At 45.5% G+C, this 21,565-nt stretch overlaps 1 protein-coding gene and 1 long non-coding RNA gene across 2 annotated transcripts in view; one reads left to right on the forward strand and one right to left on the reverse strand.

Moving 5' to 3' along the window:
• LOC143924970 (septin-9-like) overlaps positions 1-21,565 on the forward strand; it is a 210,797-nt gene that overhangs the window by 64,243 nt on the left and 124,989 nt on the right. The gene's annotated exons all lie outside the window — the stretch shown is intronic.
• The window catches only part of LOC143924972 (uncharacterized), a 147,140-nt gene that overhangs the window by 16,176 nt on the left and 109,399 nt on the right, over positions 1-21,565 (reverse strand). Inside the window, exon 2 of the long non-coding RNA XR_013261922.1 lies at positions 5,953-6,164. This is a non-coding gene — a long non-coding RNA (uncharacterized LOC143924972). The remainder of the gene's footprint in view (positions 1-5,952; positions 6,165-21,565) is intronic.

Genomic DNA, 21,565 nt, shown 5'->3' on the forward strand with positions numbered 1-21,565 from the left:
TGGCCACTGCTGTGTGTGATCCCCAGGAGCTGGACTGTAATTACCCATGTCTGAGAGCCATAATTAAATGTCATAATTCAGCCCCCTCTCCCTTCCGCCACTAATTTACAGCTGACGGTCTCAATTCATTTGCACCAGCTTGTTAAGGGAGGGTCCGCGTTATTTATGAAGTGGCTGCGAGGTTAAGTAGGGTACATTTTGTGTCTTGCAGCTGCGGCCATTATGTTCTCCCCATCAGGAAAAAACAAACAGGTCAGCAATTTTTGTTTGCTTCGGGAAAGCACAGAAACATCATTGGAACAATTTGCTGAGAAATTTTACCCAATTTTTCTTCACCAATTTTTACAATTTTAAAAAGTAATATTGCAATGTTGAAGTCCAATGGACAAAAATGTCAAAAAAAAAAAAAAAATAGAAATAAGAAAGATAAACTTCTTCCAGAGGTCCTTCTCCAAACACTAACCTTGGAACGTGATGGGTTAGGATGGACTTAATGCCCTGAACACACGATCGGATTTTCCAACAACAAATATTGCATGTGAGCTTGTTGTCGAAAAGTCCGACCATGTGTATGCTTCATAAAACATTTGTTGTCAGAATTTCCACCAACAAATGTTTGAGAGCAGGTTCTCAAACTTTCCAACAAGACTTGTTGGAAATTTCCGAGCATGTGTACACAACTCCAACGCACAAAAGTCCACGTATGCTCGGAATCAAGCAGAAGAGCCGCACTGGCTATTGAACTTCATATTTCTCAGCTCGTCGTGCGTGTTGTACGTCGTTCTTGACGTTGGGATATTTCTACAACATTTGTGTGACCTGTGACCGTGTGTATGCAAGACAAGTTTGAGCCAACATCCGCCGGAAAAAAATCCACGGTTTTGTTGTCGGAAAATTCAAGTGTGTGTACGAGGCATTAAGCCTCATACACACGATCGGACTTTATACAAATGTTCCCGTGGACTTTTGTACAAAGGGCATTGGCCCTGAACTTGTACTGCATACACACGGCAGGACTTTTTCAGCCAACTTTCACAAAATCACGTGGTTTTTCTGCTCTTTACCACCACCTTTGGTCAACTTCTGTATTGTTTTCTGATCTTTTGCATTGGTTCTGAGCATGCGTGTTTGTAAAGTCCGATGGTTTCCTGTATACACGATCGGACTTTGCTCCATCGGATTTATGTTGCCGGAAAGTTTGTCTGTTCGTACAGCCAACAAAAGTCAGATGAAAACAGAAAAAGTTTGTCCGATGGAGCATACACACGGTCGGATGTTGCCTTAAAACAGCTAATTTGCATGTTTGTTGACAAAAAGTCTGATCGTGTGTACGGGCCTTTAGCCTCGTACACAGGAAATGGATTTTCCAATGGGAATTGTGTGATGACAGGCTGTTGGCAGAAAATCCAACCATTTGCACGCTCCATCGGACAATTGTGGTTGTATTCTGCACAGACAAATGTTGGATGGCAGGCTTTAAAATTTTCCGCGGACAAATGTCTGTTGTATTTCCAATCATGTGTACACAAGTCCGTCGGACAAAAGTCCAAAGTACGAACACGCTGCTCGGAAGCAAGGACGAGCTAGAAGCAAATTAGCATTCGTAATGGAGAATTAACATTGGTGAAGCGGCAAATTATGAAATCTCCAAATGCAGCGCACAATTCTCTTCTTCTGTAATGGAATAATAATGAAGCTGCTTTTCTGGTGATTCTGATGGAGTTATTGCAAACAAATTTTCAAAGGCTTTTTTTTCTATTGATATCAAGAATAATATTATTATGCTTGTTATTTTTATTTTGGTTTTCACTGCCAGGTTCCCTTACCAGCAATGGCGGCGGTAGCACCCGACAGCCGATGGAAACATCGGCTGGGGTTCCGACATCACTGGACTCCAGGACAGGTAAGTGTCCTAATATTAAAAGTCAGCAGCTACAGTATGTGTAGCTGCTGACTTTTAATTTTTGGAGGGGTGAGCGGAACACTGCTTTAAGGAAACATGGAAGAAGAGGGGAGGGGTTAGATAAGACTAATCTGACTAGCACTAAACAGGAGGGGAAGACAGAGGAAGTTACCAAAATCACAGTAAACAAGTAGCAGTGGGCCAAAACCACCAGTAGATATCAGCGTACTACTGAAAAATGATCACCCCATGCAGTTCAACACAAGCCATAAAAGTACATGAAAGTGGGGCAGACCATTGGCTCCAAGATAAGGTATGTAATGAAAATAGGAAGGTTTGATTTCTAATGCTCATTGGCGAGTTGATGAAGGGAGAAGAGAGGAACCAGGGAAATATAAACAGATTTAAACTTCAGCTTTAGGTGTTCAAAACTTGACCTGAAAGGCACCCGAGGTAGCAAAATATCAATAGAGATAAATGGTTCGGAAAGCTTAAACACTCGCAATGTATTGAATGCCTCTCGTGTTCATTATTGCACTACACTGGATTCTAACTGCCGTGCTGGTCCATACGTCAACCAGCTGACCCCCTTGGTATGTCATTGATCGATCTGCAGTTATTAAAAAATAATCTGTACTGCATACCCGCCGGCAATATGCACTTACCTGGGACCCCTGCCCCACCCGCTGCAATCTTTCCCATATCTGCCCGGCACCTTAGTTTCATCCGAGGTCACCTCACCTTTGACCCTTTCCCCCTCCCTATCCTTCCGAGGTGATTATGGAGAGTCGTCTTGTGGAATGTCAGATAATCATTTAGCTGGCTGAAAGGTGTGTGAGTACCTGTGCTGACAAGTACATAGGCCTGCCTGGCCTGCAGTCCAGAGCCTTCACCGGGCACTTTATTAACCCCCCGAACTCTGCTCTTCGGTCCATTTACATCTTTGTGTGCATTGACGCATGCTGATAATTCGTGTCATCTCTTGCGGTAATGTTTGATACGTACATTCAAATTCAGTGGACTGCCAATAGACCAAAAGGCATTAAAGACGGTGTTTGCACTATTTCTGGCAGTGCAACACAATGGACATTAATGCATTGCCACATGTTGCATGTCCACCAGCAAAGTGTGTTGGGGTGCTGTTTAAAATGATTGGCACTGCATTGTCCAGGGGCATTTCAGGTGTGTCAGAAAAATTCACTGTGGGGTTATGTTTTTAGGCCCCTTTCACACTGCGGCGGGAGTGGTGTCGGCGGTAAAGTGGCGCTATTTTTAGCCGCGCTTTACCGTCGTTTTAGGGGTGGTATGCGGTAGCTATCGGGGCAGTTTTAACCCCTGCTAGCGGCTGAAAAAGGGTTAAAACCGCCTGCAAAGCGCCACTTTGCCAGCGGTATAGCCGCGCTGTCCCATTGATTTCAATGGGTAGGAGCGGTTTAGGAGCGGTGAATACACCGCTCCTTCACCGCTCCAAAGATGTGGCTAGCGGGACTTTTTTCACCATCCTGCTAGTGCACCGCTCCAGTGTGAAAGCCCCCCGGCTCTCACACTGGAGTGAAAGGGGCCAGATTTTTTCAGGCGCTACTTTTAGCGCTGTAGCGCCTGAAAAATGACCCAGTGTGAAAGGGGCCTAAGTAAGGCACCTTGGTCACTACACCCTTGCATGCCCCTTTTCATACCTGCCTCCTGGGCTGGACCTTTTGGCTGGGACCAGAGGAATCTGTAGACAGGGTGGAAGGCCAGCTATTTTCTAGCACTATAGAACCCTAAAGCAATTACAGTTTTTTATTTTTGCACTTTTTGCATGGCACTTCTTATTTGTAGGGTGTAGGCGCTCAGGCTTTCCCTGAAATTCTTGGAGGTGAGGGCACATGGCCTTATGGTCAGGTTTGCCCCATCCCATGGGGACAGGGAGTACAGGGGTGCACTGAGGTCACTAGATGCCGTAGAATGTTCTGAGTTGCACTAGAGTCTTGGGGTACACTGGGACACTAAATGCCCTAGAATGCTCCGGGTTTCAGTCTTGGTGTGCTCTGGGGGTGCTCTGGGGTTGCTAGATGACACAGCATGCTCTGTGCAAACTGGGGTCCGAATGCTGTAGGATGCAATGGAGTCACAGGTAACCTGGAGGTCACTTGAAGAGGAAGTAAACCCTGATGGGTTTTACTTCCTATTTTGTTCCCAGCAATAATGGGCTAGTATGCATTGCATATTAGCCCAATATGTGCCACTTACTTGCAAACAAAGCCCACGATGTCCCCACTGGAGGCCGCGTCCATCTTCACCCTTCTTCTTTTCGAGGGCCCTGGGCTCTTTGACTGGCCGGAGTCGCATGACGTCACTCTCAGGCATGCGCGCGTGGACCCTGTTGAAACGGCACGTGCATGCGCCAATGACTTTGACGCAATCGTATATGGTTTAGAAGATATTTCCAGTACCTACAGGTAAGCCTTATTATAGGCTTAACTGTAGGTAAAAGGGGTGTGTAAGGGTTTACAACCACTTTACTGACATAGAATGTTCTGGGGTGCACTGGAGTCACTAGATGGCACAGAATAGAGTGTACTGGAGTTACAGGGCACGCAGGGGTGCACTGGGGTCACAAGATGACACAGTATTAGTGTTGCCACTTTTTCATCAAACCAAACCCGAACAATTTTTTCTTTAATATACACTATGGGATTGTATGCTTTAGGATGCACTGGAGTCACAGGGCGCCCATGGGTCACTCTAAGACACAGGATGCTCTGGGGTGCATACGGGTGCACTGGAGTCACTAGATGCCATAGAATGATCTGGGGTGCCTGGGGAGTCTTGAGTCACTAGATGATGCAAGATCCCCTGGGGGGGCACTGATTTGGGGCATCGATTAGTTGAGCTGTCCCCTGATTGGCCACAGCATTGGCAATCCGGGTGAAACATTGAAGTGCAGAGCATTGTATCCTGGAGAAGAGACCTGGCACTGGATCCCAGGGGAGATGGATGTGACACAATGTAGTCAATCTCCATGTATCGATGCATACAATGTCTCCAGACTGATGAGGAAAAGTGGCACCGGTCACTGTTTGGCTGAGAAATTTCCACCCAGCTCCTTTGATTTTTAATTCCTCCAATTTTGATGCTGAAGGAATCAGCCGAAATAGGAGCCATGTATGGAAAGCATAAGCTAGAAGGGCTGAGTTGCACAAAGTAATTTGTGGCATTAACATGCATGCTCATACCAACCCATCATGTGTGTAGATGCACCATTCATATTCCTCAGGGGCTGGCCTTATCTCAGGGAGCAGCAGCAATTGGCTGGAAAAAAAAACATTTCATCTGACCGATCCATCTTGGGAATTCACACAAACAAGCCATTGGTCCCCACCCACCAGCAGTATTGGGAAAGGTTTGTCCAGTGCCCAGGTTAAGGATGCGGAACTGTGCCCGTGTGTATGGTGAAAAATTGGTGCACTGTCCCGCGCCCATTCCTACCCCTTGCTCTGGCCGTCCATGGTTAGCATTGAGTGTGCATGTGTGCGGCCATTTTTTTTTTGTTGCTTTCTAGCAACTAAAAGGTAGTTGCGCATGCCTGGTGTGTTTTTTTGTGTGTCAGCATTGGGCATATGGGGTAGAGATTGGGCAAGCTGGAGCACAGTGCCCCACCCCTTACCACTGTTCTTGGGGCAGCTTCCCCTCCTGCCCACCCCTTGTCCTGGCCCTGTCCACCTGTATTCAAAATTTAGGTTTTGGGTGGAGGGAACCTGACATGACATCTAATGACACTGACAAACTGCGATCTCACGCCTCGCTCTGGTGCGCTCCATCGCGTGCTGGAAGGACCAGGAGACATATTTTCGACTGAGCAGATGTCGCTGTTAACACTGTTATTTTTAGCATCTGTTTCTTTCATGGAGAATAAAAGTATTATTTTTAGAACGAGAGAATGCAGCGCAGCCACCGCCACAGGTGTGCGCTATAAATGATTCCTCAGAATTCGTTTTTTAGCTGAGAGTGATGAAAAACACGGATTTCGTCCTTTTCTTTTGCATTTGCTCTCCAGTGTGACCAACCTTTATAAATGACGACCTGAGAACTTTTTCCCAGCTGGTTGTTTTTAAGTTTTCTGTGTGTCATAAACAATTGCCATCGTTATTTCCTCCTTTACGCTGCTGATCTCCTGCCGTCTCTTTCCACCACTTCATCGCTGCATGCACTCTCTCCATCCTCAGCGTCACATCATTGCTCTGCACCATCTTCCTGACAGCGATCACGGTGCTCATGTCTGCAGACAGAAAAAAGGGACATAAGCTCAATGCCTCCACCAGGGGTGCTTGTGACAGGGTGACAACCTAGGAGCACAATTGGAAGACAGTTGTCACTCTGTAACAGGAAGTGCCTGAACAAGGACCTTCATGGCAGGATCACCAGGTATTCTTTTAATGAAAGCTGCAATAGCTTTTAATTTGGCTTCATAGCATTTGGATTTGGCTGACCATGCCTGCTCATTTTGATAGTTGTCACTCTATCACTGAAAGTGCCTGAATAAGGACCTTCATGGCAGGATCACCAGGTATTATTTCAGCAAGACCATTAATTTCAATAAAAACCTTCCCGGGAGATCATATGTGCATTTAACATATTTTATGTATCCGTAAAAGCCTCCCTGTAGCCAAGCAAAAATCCTGAGGCTGCTACTGGGTACTGCCATCTTGGATGGGATGTCAGATTCAGAGCTGTCAATCAAGAGACTCTGGAGTATTAACCTATACTCCCTCCCTGGCAGCTACATTATGTAGGGAGGAGCTGGGCCAGCACAGACAGTTCCAGATATGTGTGTGTGTGTATGGGGGGGGGGGGGGGGGTGCTGGATTTAGGATTCAACTTTTTCTAGAGTATTTCGATTTTCTAGCAAGTGTAAGGCTGGGTTCACACTTGTGCAATCACAGACATCGCATGTGATTCGCACCGCTTTGCTCTGCAGATCACATGCGATGTCTGTGCAATGCAAATTCAGCCATACAAACTGTATAGCTGAAATCGCATCACATTTGTACCAAAATGGTGCAGGACCCTTTTTTTTGGTCCGCACTGGAATCGGATTGCATGGGAACACCCATGCGATCCGATTCCAGGTCTGACCAAAAAAAGGCTTGTGCGCCATTTTAGTACGAATGTGATGCGATTTCAGCTATACAGTTTGTATAGCTGGATCCGATACCCGCACCACTTGAAAGTTCGCACTGCGATCTGCGAACCGATCTGGGGGTGTCATTAACTTTATATTGACACCCCCAGCAGTTCACAGATCTCAGTGTATACCAGCGTGAGATTCAGGTGCGATGCGGGAAATGCATTTTCCCGCATTGCAGCAGTCTGAACCGGGATTTAAGGCACATTGCAAGCATTTAAAAAGCACAGAACAGAAAACCCTTTTTTTTTCTATGTTACTTCAATTCACCCCCAGAGCCTGAAATATGAGACTGTTGGAGCTGAGGAAATAAACAAAGAGACTGCAAATGGAAGTTTTATCACTTACCTTTTTCTCTCCTCTCATTTCAGCACCTAGTATAGACACTAGGGATGAGCTCAGGTGTGTTCGCATGGACCACGTGCAGAGCCCGCCAGGAAGTCGGCGCTGCGCTAATCACAGGCAGTGAGACATTGCCCTGATGTGCGGCTGCAGAGATCGGGCAATGTGTCACTGCCTGTGATTAGCGCAGTGCTGCGCCGACTTCCTGGTGGGCTCTGCACGTGGTCCATGCGAACACACCTTAGCTCATCCCTAATAGACATCCCCCATACTCATTCCCCCTGCCAGCCTTGTTTGGAGTTGCAGATGGTGTGCAAATATAAGAATTACCTTGTTTTAGGGCAAATAAATTTCATGAGCTCGAAAAATAATATAACTAAGTGCCACTCAGGGCCACAGCTGGATGCATTTTGCTCTCTGAGTCTGGCGCGGCTCCCTCCTACAGGCCCGGGGTCTCTTGAGGCGACACAAAGCGCTAAATTGGCTAATAGCCCACTAATTAGTCACATCCTAAATCTCCATCTCCCCCCTCTCTGCCCTTCGGAATTTGTTGTCCATCTTTGTGCTAAAGGCTTACAGATGTAAAGACTCAGAGGATACAGAACCGATATTAGAAATGCAGCGCTTAAAGGGGCAATACACCCAAACCCAACATTTCAGGGTTGGGTGGAGATTTAAACCTCTGACAGTCTCTTATATCTCCTGGGGACAATTATGGAGGGCGAATTTCCTTAACGGGGACACGGACAGCAATAAGAACTGGACAGGGGTTCTAATCCCTTTCCACTCTACCCAAAACTACAAAAAAAAATGTTGCCTTTAGTTATAGTAAACTATACTATACTATTTTATACTAAACTATACTATACTATTTTTTTTTCCATTTTGATAGAGTAACTGGGTTACAGTTTTTCCGTTTTTATTTTTAGTTTTTTTTTGCCATCTGTGTCCCATTGGGGAGATTTCTCTTCACTTTCTGTCTCATAGTCACAAGAGGAAGTGAGAGGAAATTCCCTCAAAGTGAGGGAATGCCTGGTTGTCACCAGAACTAGTGTCCCCATGGGAAGATTTCCCCTCTATTCCTGTTCTTGTGGCAATACAAAAATTAGGATTTTTCTTTTACTTTCCCCTTCGGTGATAATGGTAAACAGGACAAATAGAGAGAGTGGACCTCCCTAACGGACAGCAATAATAAGCTGACAGGGGTTCACGTCCCCTTACACTCTATCCAAAACTAAAAAATAACTCTTGACTCTCGTTATACTTTAATTTTTCATGGCTCACATTACAAAGGCATGTTGGGGACATGTCCTTAGCCTATATTGTGTTGAATGGTGTCCCTCTCTCCCATCTTACAAAGGAGGTTAGGAACCCAAGAAACTTGTAACAGATCAAGCTTATCTCTATTGTCACGTTTTCATGGTCAGAATGATCTATGGAAGCCATAAGTGAGATAGGTGGATGCCTATCTAGCAACAAGGCTGCGGAGGTGGACACGACCTAACCAAGTGGTCTCCAAACTGCATCCTGGGGGCCAGATGCAGCCGTTTGCTTGCCTTTATTTTTCTAGCCCTTAAGGCACTATTCCTCCCACTGACTATAAAAACAATGCTGCATAATTCCTGCCATTGACACCAACAATAGGGCACTATTCATCCCATTGACACCAATGATGGAGCACTATTCCTCCCATTGACACCAATGATGGGGCACTATTCCTCCCAATATCACCAATGATGGGGCACTAATTCTCCCACTGATTCCAATAATGGAGTACCATTCCTCTTACTGACACCAATGATGGGGCACTATTCCTCCCAATAACACCAATGATGGGACACTATTCCTCCCAATAGCACCAATGATGGGGCACTAATTCTCCCACTGATTCCAATAATGGAGTACCATTCCTCTTACTGACACCAATGATGGGGCACTATTCCTCCCAATAACACCAATGATGGGGCACTATTCCTCCCAATAGCACCAATGATGGGGCACTAATTCTCCCACTGACTCCAATAATGGAGTACCATTCCTCTTACTGACACCAATGATGGGGCACTATTCCTCTCACGGAAACCAATGATGCTGAACTATTCCTGTTACTGATACCAATAATGGGGAACTGTTCTTCTCATGAGCACCAACAATGGGGCACTATTCCTCTCACAGGCACCAACAATGAGGCACTACTCCTCTCATGGGCGCCAACAGTAAACACACTATTACCAATAATGGGACACTTTTCCTCCCCTACCCCACCCCCCCCCCCCAAACAGCAATGAGGGGGCACAATACCTCTCTCTGACACTAATGATGTGGCAATATTCCTGTCATTGATACCAACGATGGGGCATTGTTCACATGCCAATGCCAGAATATTTTCTACTCCCACTGACCACAGTCTGGCCCCTCTAAAGTCTGACTGGCCCTTTGTTTAGAAAGTTTGGAGACCCCTGACCTAACCAGAGACAAAGGTGGCACTGGAAAGCATTGGCCCAGCACATGTCTTCCAGTGTTCCTTGGAAAGTTGGAATGGCTGACAAGATCCTTGCAGGGATAACGTTGTTTTCCTTGAGCAATGGAAAGATCCTATCTGATGCAGCGAGGAAGGGGGGCCAGGGTTTCTAGATAAACAGTAAGCTGTGAAATCACCCTCCTTCTGGGAAGGTCTGATAAGATCTGAGGAGAAACAGTGAACAGATGGTGAACAAGCCATGAGATTTAACAGAGAGGGGAGTGATGTCACATGTACCAAATGTCCAGGCAACCTGTTGTTGTCCAGTCGACCAAACGACAAGAAGATTGCATTACGATGACCACATATTCTGCCAAACCTCCAACACATGTTGCTTTATGAGGCAGAAAACACTCTGCTCTCTATTTTGCTTACGATTCTCACCAGCTGGGATATCACACCTTCCGACATGAGTCCTCCATAAGGTAGAGAACATCCTGTTCCTGACCTTCTCTCTACCTTTTCACAATGCTCACTACCACCACATCACAACCTCAGATGTGAAATCTTCATAAGGTAGAGAGCACTCTTGACCATCCTATTTCACCTTACTTCTCTTCACACTCAACATCAGGATTTCACACCCTCCAACGTGAGCTCATTGTATTGGAGAAGACTCTGTTCCCGACCTTCTTGCTTTCCATTCAACACTAGAATTGACCTCCTTTATTGTGAGCCAACCAAAAGGAAGAGAACATTCTGTTCCCAACCTTGTCTATTCACAGTGAACTCTAGGATTTTACCTTCTACAATGTAAGGCCCACCATAAGGATGAGAACACTCTACTCCTTCTGACCTTCTCTCTTCATGCTCAACACCAGGATTTTCCTTCCTCCATTGTGAGCCAACCAAAAGGAAGAGAGGAAGAGAACTCTCTGTTTCCGAACCTTCTGTCTTCACACTCAACTGCAGGATGTTACCTCCCTCAATGTAAGGCCTTACTATAAAGAAGACAGCACTCTACTCCTGACCTTCTCTCTTTACACGCAACTCTGGGATGTTATCTCCTTCAGTGTAAGGCTCACCATATGGAAAAGAACACTCTGCTCCTAATCTCTTTACACGTTCAACACCAGGATTTTACCTCTTCCAATGTGAGCCAACGGTAAGGAAATGATCACTTTGCTCCTGACCACCTCTCTTCATTTCTCATCACATTTACCATTGGAATATCACATCCTCCAAATGAGCCCTCTGTAAGGTATGAAATACTCTCCTCCTGACCATCTTCTTACATACCGACAAATAAGGTAAAAATATGCTCCCAGGCTATTTTATTGCCCTATAAGCCCTTGTACACACGGTCGGAGAGTCAGACGGAATGTGTCCTATCGGACCGTTTTGTCGCATATTCCGACTGTGTGTGGTCTCCATCGGACTGTTTCCGTCGGATATTCGAATATCCGACGGACCAAGTTTTCCAACTTGCTGGTAAAATTTTCAGACAAAATGCTCCTATCCGACATACTCCGATCATGTGTAGCCTACTCCGACGGACAAAGTGCCACGCATGCTCAGATCAAATTCCTAGACCAAAGCTATTGGCTACTAGCCTGAACGTAGTCCCGTCTAACGAAATAACGTCATCACGTTATGTACAATCGGATTTTCCGACAACTTAGTCCGACCGTGTGTATGCAACATCACTTCCGGACCTCTTCCGGAATTAAGCCGTCGGAATTACTCCGACGGATTTGGTAGTCGGAATCTCCGACCGTGTGTACAAGGGCTAAGACATCTCACCCTCTCACCTTTACAATATAGGGAATGCTCCTTACCTTCTCTGTATCGTTCTTACTATGCTCTACCATGAGCACTCCATATAGTAGAGAACACCGGGCTTCTGACCCTCTCTCCTTTCTGATTAACCAACATGATAGGGAACACCCTTTCTCACTGTACCCGCCACCCAGATATTATAGTTCCAACATAAGCCCCCCAAACGTAGAAACACTCTAAACCTGACCTCTCTACCTTTCTCAATGTACCCACCACCCAGATATTATAGTCCCAACATGAGACCCTGATAAGGTAGAAAACACTCTGATCCTGACCTTCTCTCTACCTTTCTCACTGTACCCACCACCCAGATATCATAGTCCCAACATTAAGCCCCAATAAATTAGAAAATTCTCTGATCCTGACCTTCTCTCTACCTTTCTCACTGTACCCACAATCCCCAGATATCATAGCCCCAACATGACTTCCACCTCCCAATAAGGCGAAGAACACTCTTCTCCTGACCGTCTCTCTACCTTTCTTACTATGTTTACCTCCAAGATATCAGCCTCCCATAAGACAGAGAATACTTTCAATTTGCTCCTTACCCTTTTTACACGTCTTGATGATTGTATCCATAAGAAAAGGATCTCAATATTCCTCCCTGGCCGATTGACTCCATTTGATTACAACTGAGGGTAACTGAGTCTAAATCGATGGTAGGTGAAGCTATGGGTATTCGATTGTTGTGGATTCAATCTTTTTGATCAAATCACACATTAATCGGATTAAAAAAAACAAAGCATTAGAAAGATTCATTCTCATGATTGTCCCTCATTGTTGGAGAAGGGATGTCACAGCTCCAGGAGCACACATGCAGGCTGTAAATTGTCTCTTTGGATGGGAAGCCACAGGTTCTGGCTATTACCACTAGCAACAGACGGAAAACAAGCTCTGGACTGCCACACTCTTCAGAAGACCACTTTCTTTTTTTGGAAAATCACATCACAGCTATGAATAAGCACTACAGCTAGTGCGAAACGTCAGAAATTTTTCCTTGTTCGCTGTGTTTGTTGAGCTGTGATGTGATTTTTCAATAAAAAAAAGTGGTCTGAAGAGTGCGGCAGTCCAGAGCTTGTTTTTTGTCTGTCCCTCATTGTTACTGGGCCTGAATGTGAGGGGGAAACCAAAATTTTGGGGTGCGACCAAAACAGGAATGGAGGGAGGAAACTTCCAATGAAGACACTTATTTCAGTGACACTGTCTAAGGCCTTATTCAGATGGGCACTGACACCCATAGTCTTGTTCACACGTCTCTAGGCTCTAGGTGCTGTATGTAGTCAACCATTCATATCTATTGCGATGCGGTGGTCAATTTGACAGCCGCGCAGGTACAGGCGAGTGTCCCGAAAATGCAGACAGTGTGCAGGGCCACTCACCCATGTAACCGCAGCATCCCAATAGACATAAGGTACTGTAAATGGGCTGCCTGCAGCTGGAGCCTAGAGACAAGGTGCTCATTCACAGGCTATGGGTGTCAGCACCCTTCTGAATGAGGCCTGAGAGGGGATTTTTTTTATTTTGGATACATTTTCTCCCACTTCATATTGAATATACAGAACAGGAAGTGAAGCGAAATCTCCTCAATGAGGCACAGATTAAAAAAAAAAACTGAAAGTTTTTTTTTTACTATTACCTATTCCATCCAAAAGGAAAAGAAAAGATTGAGCTTTAATTACACTTTAAAGCTTTTGGCACTAACGTAAATGGGCTGCTGTTATAATGTTTGTTTAATGTCTTAAACCATTGTGCTGAGACTGAGAGAACAAGACGCAGTTATGGTGCCATGTACAACATGCTTATCGATACTTCATTGGTTATCAGTGCTTTCTGTCAGGAGTTCCTGTTGTGGGCCTGTCCCGCTATCTCTGACAGGAAATAAACATGGCGTCTGTCTAGCGTCTTCCCTCCTCTGTGAAGGGAGAGGGATTCACCTCAGACAGAGGGGCCGCTGAGACAAACTCCTATTACACTTCCTCTCTTCACAGGCTCTAAGTGGGGCTACAAAGGTCATCCCAGGCCCGCTGCTTCCCTTTGTTGTGTTATTAAACATAGTGCATCTGGAAATGGGAGTGAGCAGCGGAAAATGGGGGGCCATGTCTCCCACTTCCTGGACGCATGGAGAGAGTCAGCTCTGTGTTTTCAAGCGAGCCTGACGTGGGCTTTTTCCCCAGTACAACAGAGAAAATTTGAGCTATAGGACATTACTGGTAGCCATTTTGTTCAATATTTTGCATTACAGTCCACACCAGTGAGCGCACGTTATGGTACATATAACGTGAGCATTCTGGTGTGCGTTTTGCATTGGCGTGGGAAACATTGTTATGTTTACTTTCTTTAAACAATAAGTTCACCTTTACCAAAAAAACTGCTTATGCATATAAGAGATGTCTGTAGATAAAAACAAACTGTGCAGATCTGACTAAAGTTAAATACCGTAATACCTTTGCTATAGGTGTAGGCCATTACATGCCTAATGCAGCCTGACTGGACGTTGCTAAGTGAGGCCTAGTCGTTACTGCTCACCTCCCACATCACAGGATGACTACATCAGGGTACAGAAAGTGTACATAAGGGGGTTTGAATCACAGAAAAAGCTCACTCCTGTGATGGTGGAGGTGAACCGCGATGACTAGGCCTCACTTAGCAACGTCCTAGCAACATCCTGGGAGTATTTCAGGTAAATGCACATATTCACCTGCACACTGTGGATCCTCAAAAGTTGTCCGAAGCTTTTATTGTGGAAAGGTCACATCTCAGAAGAACAAGTACAATGTTTCTGAGCCACACAGGACCCCTTCGTCAGGCATGTCTGATGTGAATACTCCCAGGATGTTGCTAAGTGAGGCCTAGATGTTCCTGCTCACCTCCACCATCACAGGAGTGAGCTTTTCTGTGATTCAAATCCCCTCACATGCACATTCTATACCCTGATGCAGTAGCTCTGAGTAACAACTAGGCCTCAATTAGCAACGTCCTGGGAGTATTCCAGTCAGGCTTCACGAGGTACGGAAATGGTCTAAACCTATAGTCAGGCCTTATTCAACTTTAGTCAGAGCTGCACCATTTATTTTTATCTACAGTTTTGTGTAAAACGGCAGACGTGTTGTATTTTTACACAACACATCTGTATGCTGTGAGCATGGCACAGAGAGCACAATGCATCACACTGTTTACTTTTTGACATTTAGTAACTTTATTGAAATGTCACATTCAACTCTATTCACAACCATGTGTTGTGATGTGGTGTAGGGCTAAGGAAGATGGGAGCTGGCGATGGAAGCTAGGGAAATGGGGTGTAGTTTCTCTATCCTATGAAAAAATGTCAGGTTTAACCACTTGCTGACCGCGCCATAGCTGAAAGACGGCTACAGCGCGGTCGGCTTAATCTTGCTCTCGTGCGCCCCCTGAGAAATATCCGTGACCGCTGGGTCTTCCACGGATCACGGTAAATGGCCGCTGGTAGTGGCCTTTTACCACGTGATCGCTCCATCAAATGGCGGAGCGATCACTTGTAAACAAACGCCGGTTCCTCCCTCCCCTCTCTGTACCAATCTGTACAGTGTGAGGGGAGACGGGGAGAGATTGTTTGCAGCAGCGCTGTGGGCTGGATCTGTAGTACTCTGCAATAATCTGCAATACTCTGCCCATACTCTGCAATACTCTGCCCATACTCTGCAATACTCGCCAAAACTCACCAATAAATTTTAACAAAACAAAGAATTTCTTTTTTTTTTTTCTACTGAATTTTCAGTCTTTTTTCATTTATAGCGCAAAAAATAAAAAACCCAGCGGTGATTAAATACCACCAAAAGAAAGCTCTATTTGTGTGAAAAAAAGGACAAAAAATTCATATGGGTACAGTGTTGCATAACAGTGAGAGCACTGAAAGCTGAAAATTGGTCTGTTTAGGAAGGGGGTTTAAGTGCCCAGTGGACAAGTGGTTAAGGTCAGGTTCACACTGCTGCGATGCTGCCAGACATCGCATGTGATTCGCACCTCATGCCTGTGCACATCACATGCGATGTCTGTGCAGTGCAAATTCAGCCATACATTTTGTATGGCTGAAATTGCATCGCATTCGAACCAAAATGATGCAGGACCCTTTTTTTTTTGTCCACACTGGAATCGAATCACATGGGTGTTCAGACCCATGCGATCCGATTGCACAGTTCGCGCTGCCTTCTGCGAACCGATTTGGAGATTTCAATAAATTTATATTGAAATCCACAGCAGTGTGAGTCGGATGCGATACGGGAACCCCCACAGGAACCGAGCCTAATGCCCCGTACACGCAATCCGAAAATTGGGCGACAGATTTTTTTGGCATGCTTGTCGTGTATCGAACATGAAGAGCTTACTAAAGTTACAAAAATTCTCACACGACAGAATAAAAAATTGGAAATTATGTCATATGTTGTAGTGTATTTGTATTGTATTTTTTAGAGGACAACTCTACTGATTAAACAAAAATCATACGATCTGGGATCGTGCAAGAATAATTTCTTTGCTTGTCTGATTGGATAATGTCGGATGAACTGTCGTGATCGGCAAAAGCTGTGTACTAACAATCCGATTATCGTACGTTCGATTTGAAAGCTGTATTTTCGTGTGATTTTCGGATCATGTGTAAGGGCCATAAGGTTTCATGCAATAGGCTGCACAGGGACTATACACCGCGCAGAGTGTAATGACGCAGATGCCCATTAGAAGACACATTGAAGTGTTACAATGACACATACCTAGCAGGCGTGGACATCTGATGCTGACTGTAGCCCAGTCCATGCAAAGGGTTAAGTCTCTAGCAGTGACGTATTGCAGCTTGGCCTTAGAGACATGGCCACCATATGCTGTGTTGTTGCCCCAGGGGAAGGACATTAGTGTGGGCACAATAGTTTTAATGATGAAGTTCCTTTTTTGGAAATCCTTTTATGTCCGGAGGGAACGGAGTGTTGCAGAGTTTATTTTCCTTGCAGTTATCTGTGCCGCAATCTGATGTTCAGCTCCATTTCCACTAATCAGTCAAGTGGTTTATGCTAAAGCTCTTTTGTTGTTTAGATAAGTGCTTTGCTTTTAAGTTTTGGACTTTATAAGAGATTTTTTGCTAAGCTTGATCTCGCATGTGCTAATAACCCTAATGTGTGGGGGAAGAAAAAAACACTCATTGCTTGGTTTAGTTAAAGCTGACGTTTAATCTGCTTATATTTTGTCTTCCCTTATTTCTCCTACTCCTCGCCATTGAGATTTTAAAATAAAAACCTTTCTATTTTCATCATTTATTTTATTTACGCCCTTTGATTCCATCACTGGCTCCCTGTGCTTCTCTATGCAATGCAGGCAGATCATGGTTGGTGGGCGGGGCCAGAAGGGGGCTGTACATAGCTTCCTGGAAACATCACAGCACTGCCAGGAACTGGGTCACCTGCTGGTGGCTCTGTGGTTCCCAAATCTGAAGGGTGTTGTACCGGTGTCCACCAGCAGGTGATCCATTTCCTGACAAGCCCCCCCCCCCCCCCCCTCAAAAAAAAATGCCTTGATGGCTGGATGTCCATCTGAATCAGCGGGCGTTCCTAGGTAGGGGCATCTACATACAGACCGCCCCCAGGTAACACCCACAAGTGATTGAAAGAAATGACATTCATTTAATGAAAAGGGTAGGTCAGAACAGCATATGACATGTCAAATCGCATGTCAAATCTGCAGCAATTGCCGGAAATGTCACAATCTGAGTCGGTGCGGTGTCGTGTGATTTCATTGCTGCTGTCAGTGAGAACCTAGGCTAAAAGATGCTGCAATTATCCAGAGATTTCCCCCTGCAGTACTCTTTTTCTGCCACTAGATGTCCTCAGTCTGATGGCCAGGTCATCCCAGACAAGCCTCCAACTTGTGACCGGACAGTGAAAGAAAAAGCAGCACATTGGTGCGCTCATCTATCTATCACTCTGCTCTCTTCTCCTATCAGCAAGCTCCATGTCAGCACTGATTGGCTCCTTGTGCTGCTTCTTCTTCTCATACTTTAGCCCTGCTGTACAGCGACTGTAGGAGGCTGATACCATCACATTCACTGCATTTAATAAATACATTTTTAGCCTCTCAGAAAGAGGTGTCACCATACAGAATATGTTCTCACACGTATGTGCTGTCAAGAATAAAGACTTCAGATCTCTGAGTGACACGATGCGCAGCCTGTTGATTTAGCGTGTCCCTTATGTACATACAGACTCTGGCTGTCCTCTGCAATGTCGGCAGACGTGCCTGACTCACAAGTTTGCACATGACCCCTTCCATCAGTGTAGTCAGGCCTGCGGGTAGGAGAGAATATAGCATAGTACATGTCAGTTGTATGTCAAGAGAAGACTTTTTTTTTTTTCCTACCCAAGACCTGACCCCTGGAAAGGCTGCGCCGGGTCTGTAGTCTCTACTTCCGCAGCTGAGTTGAAAGCTCAGAGATTACTCAAGTAAATCCCAATGCTTGTGCAGTTCTTTGCTGTGTCTACAAATGTCTGACACAGATCAGCCCCCTGCTGCAGGGTCTTCAATGTGTAACTTGCTACAAAAGTTCCAATGTTGCAGTCTTATCCCCCGGGCGGAGGAGACTGAGGAAATGCTTCCTCCTGCCTTGCAGCAGAATGAGGGCTTCATCTCAGCCGCTGAAGTCACTAGACTGGAACTCCAGGATGGATTTTCATGACAAAGAGTACAGATTAGACATGTGCGATTCGTTTCTTATGAATCGAAAATCCGTACGAATTTCTGGAAATTTGTACATTTGTACGAATCCGAAATACAAATTTTTATACATACGAATTCTGTACGTAATGCGAAAATCAGTTTACGAATTTTCGGATCCAAATTCATAACGAAAATTCATAATTGTTACGAAAAGTTAACAAACCTAAAAGTTAAAACCGTAGGAATACAGCAGAGCACAGGGATGATGGGAACCCCTCCTAATGGGCACAGCGGGTGTACACTCAGACCCGGGAACTCACCACAGGGATGGTGGGAACCCCTCCTAATGGGCACAGCGGGTGTACACTCAGACCCGGGAACTCAGCACAGAGATGGTGGGAACCCCTCATAATGGGCACAGCGGGTGTACACTCAGACCCGGGAACTCACCACAGGGATGGTGGGAACCCCTCATAATGGGCACAGCGGGTGTACACTCAGACCTGGGAACTCACCACAGGGATGGTGGGAACCCCTCCTAATGGGCACAGCGGGTGTACACTCAGACCCGGGAACTCACCACAGGGATGGTGGGAACCCCTCATAATGGGCACAGCGGGTGTACACTCAGACCTGGGAACTCAGCACAGGGATGGTGGGAACCCCTCATAATGGGCACAGCGGGTGTACACTCAGACATGGGAACTCACCACAGGGATGGTGGGAACCCCTCATAATGGGCACAGCGGGTGTACACTCAGACCTGGGAACTCACCACAGGGATGGTGGGAACCCCTCATAATGGGCACAGCGGGTGTACACTCAGACCTGGGAACTCAGCACAGGGATGATGGAAACCCCTCATAATGGGCACAGCGGGTGTACACTCAGACCTGGGAACTCAGCACAGGGATGATGGAAACCCCTCATAATGGGCACAGCGGGTGTACACTCAGACCTGGGAACTCAGCACAGGGATGATGGAAACCCTCATAATGGGCACAGCGGGTGTACACTCAGACCTGGGAACTCAGCACAGGGATGATGGAAACCCCTCCTAATGGGCACAGCGGGTGTACACTCAGACCTGGGAACTCAGCACAGGGATGATGGAAACCCTCATAATGGGCACAGCGGGTGTACACTCAGACCTGGGAACTCAGCACAGGGATGATGGAAACCCTCATAATGGGCACAGCGGGTGTACACTCAGACCTGGGAACTCAGCACAGGGATGATGGAAACCCCTCATAATGGGCACAGCGGGTGTACACTCAGACCTGGGAACTCAGCACAGGGATGATGGAAACCCTCATAATGGGCACAGCGGGTGTACACTCAGACCTGGGAACTCAGCACAGGGATGATGGAAACCCTCATAATGGGCACAGCGGGTGTACACTCAGACCTGGGAACTCAGCACAGGGATGATGGAAACCCTCATAATGGGCACAGCGGGTGTACACTCAGACCTGGGAACTCAGCACAGGGATGATGGAAACCCTCATAATGGGCACAGCGGGTGTACACTCAGACCTGGGAACTCAGCACAGGGATGATGGAAACCCTCATAATGGGCACAGCGGGTGTACACTCAGACCTGGGAACTCAGCACAGGGATGATGGAAACCCTCATAATGGGCACAGCGGGTGTACACTCAGACCTGGGAACTCAGCACAGGGATGATGGAAACCCCTCATAATGGGCACAGCGGGTGTACACTCAGACCTGGGAACTCAGCACAGGGATGATGGAAACCCTCATAATGGGCACAGCGGGTGTACACTCAGACCTGGGAACTCAGCACAGGGATGATGGAAACCCTCATAATGGGCACAGCGGGTGTACACTCAGACCTGGGAACTCAGCACAGGGATGATGGAAACCCCTCATAATGGGCACAGCGGGTGTACACTCAGACCTGGGAACTCAGCACAGGGATGATGGAAACCCTCATAATGGGCACAGCGGGTGTACACTCAGACCTGGGAACTCAGCACAGGGATGATGGAAACCCTATGGGAATTTCTATGCTTACGAAATTTATACAAAATTTTGTTAACAAATTTTGGAATTTCGGATCCAAATTCTGTTACAACAGAAACATGACTGGTGTTTTGCTCACCAATCAGAGGAAGTCAGCACAACACAGGGATGGTGGGAGCCCCTCATAATGATAAATTCATCATAACGAACTTTCGTTATTTTACGAAAAGTTTCCGAATCTAACGAAAATTTGTATTTCATATGAATCCGTATTGCATTTTGGACACGAATTAAGAAATACAAATTAATTTTGGTACGAAACGAAACAAAACAAATTTATTGATGGCGCACATTTCTAGTACGGATGGTATGATGGTCGTGGATAAAATATGTTAGGATAGAAAGTTCCCCCAGTGGTTCATTTATAGATTTTTATTTGGTCATTGAAAGGAGAAGTAGACTGGTGAGCGCATCTATCTGTCCCTCTGCTCTCTGCTCCTGTCAGCGTGTTCCTTGTGAGCACATGGTCACTTCAGCACAACTGATTGGCTTCTTGTGCTGCTCATCCCCCCCCCCCCCAGTCTGAGCTTTGCTGTACAGGGACAGGAGGATGCTGATACCAGGTCACCGCTCTCCCCTTCCTGCTAATAACCTGGAAGCGACGTGTAAAATGTCACTTCAAGGTCCTGGTGTCACTGTCCAGTATGGCCACAAAATAGACATGCAGTTCGTTTAGTTCCCGAATTAAAATTTGGACGAATTTTTTTTTTTTGGAAATTCGGATGTATGCTAATTTCCAAATTCAAATAGTACCGAATTTAAACGAATCGGAAATAACGAAAAAAAAATTCGGACAAAATACTTGAAATGGTTTTTAAATTCAAAAACTTTTCGAAATGGAATAGTTTTCCAATTTCCAAAGAGAATAAAATAGAATAGAAAATAAAGAAATAGGAAAAAAACAACTCTATTCTATTCCTTTATTTTCTATCCTATTTTATTCTCTTTGTTATTTATATAGATTAGTTTAGTTAAATTTGTTTCATTCGTTTAATTTGTTTAGTTTATTTATGTTCAAATTGATTCAAATTTTTCAAATTCGATTTCGGATCGATTCAAATAGTTTTCCCAATTTCCAATTTGAACATGAATAAACTAAACGAATGAAACAATTTTTTTTTTTTGTAAATTCTA

The sequence above is a fragment of the Lithobates pipiens genome, unplaced genomic scaffold (genome assembly GCF_037356315.1).
Source record: "Lithobates pipiens isolate NorthernLeopardFrog02 unplaced genomic scaffold, aLitPip1_a1.2 Scaffold_22, whole genome shotgun sequence".
Taxonomy (NCBI): Eukaryota; Metazoa; Chordata; class Amphibia; order Anura; family Ranidae; genus Lithobates; species Lithobates pipiens.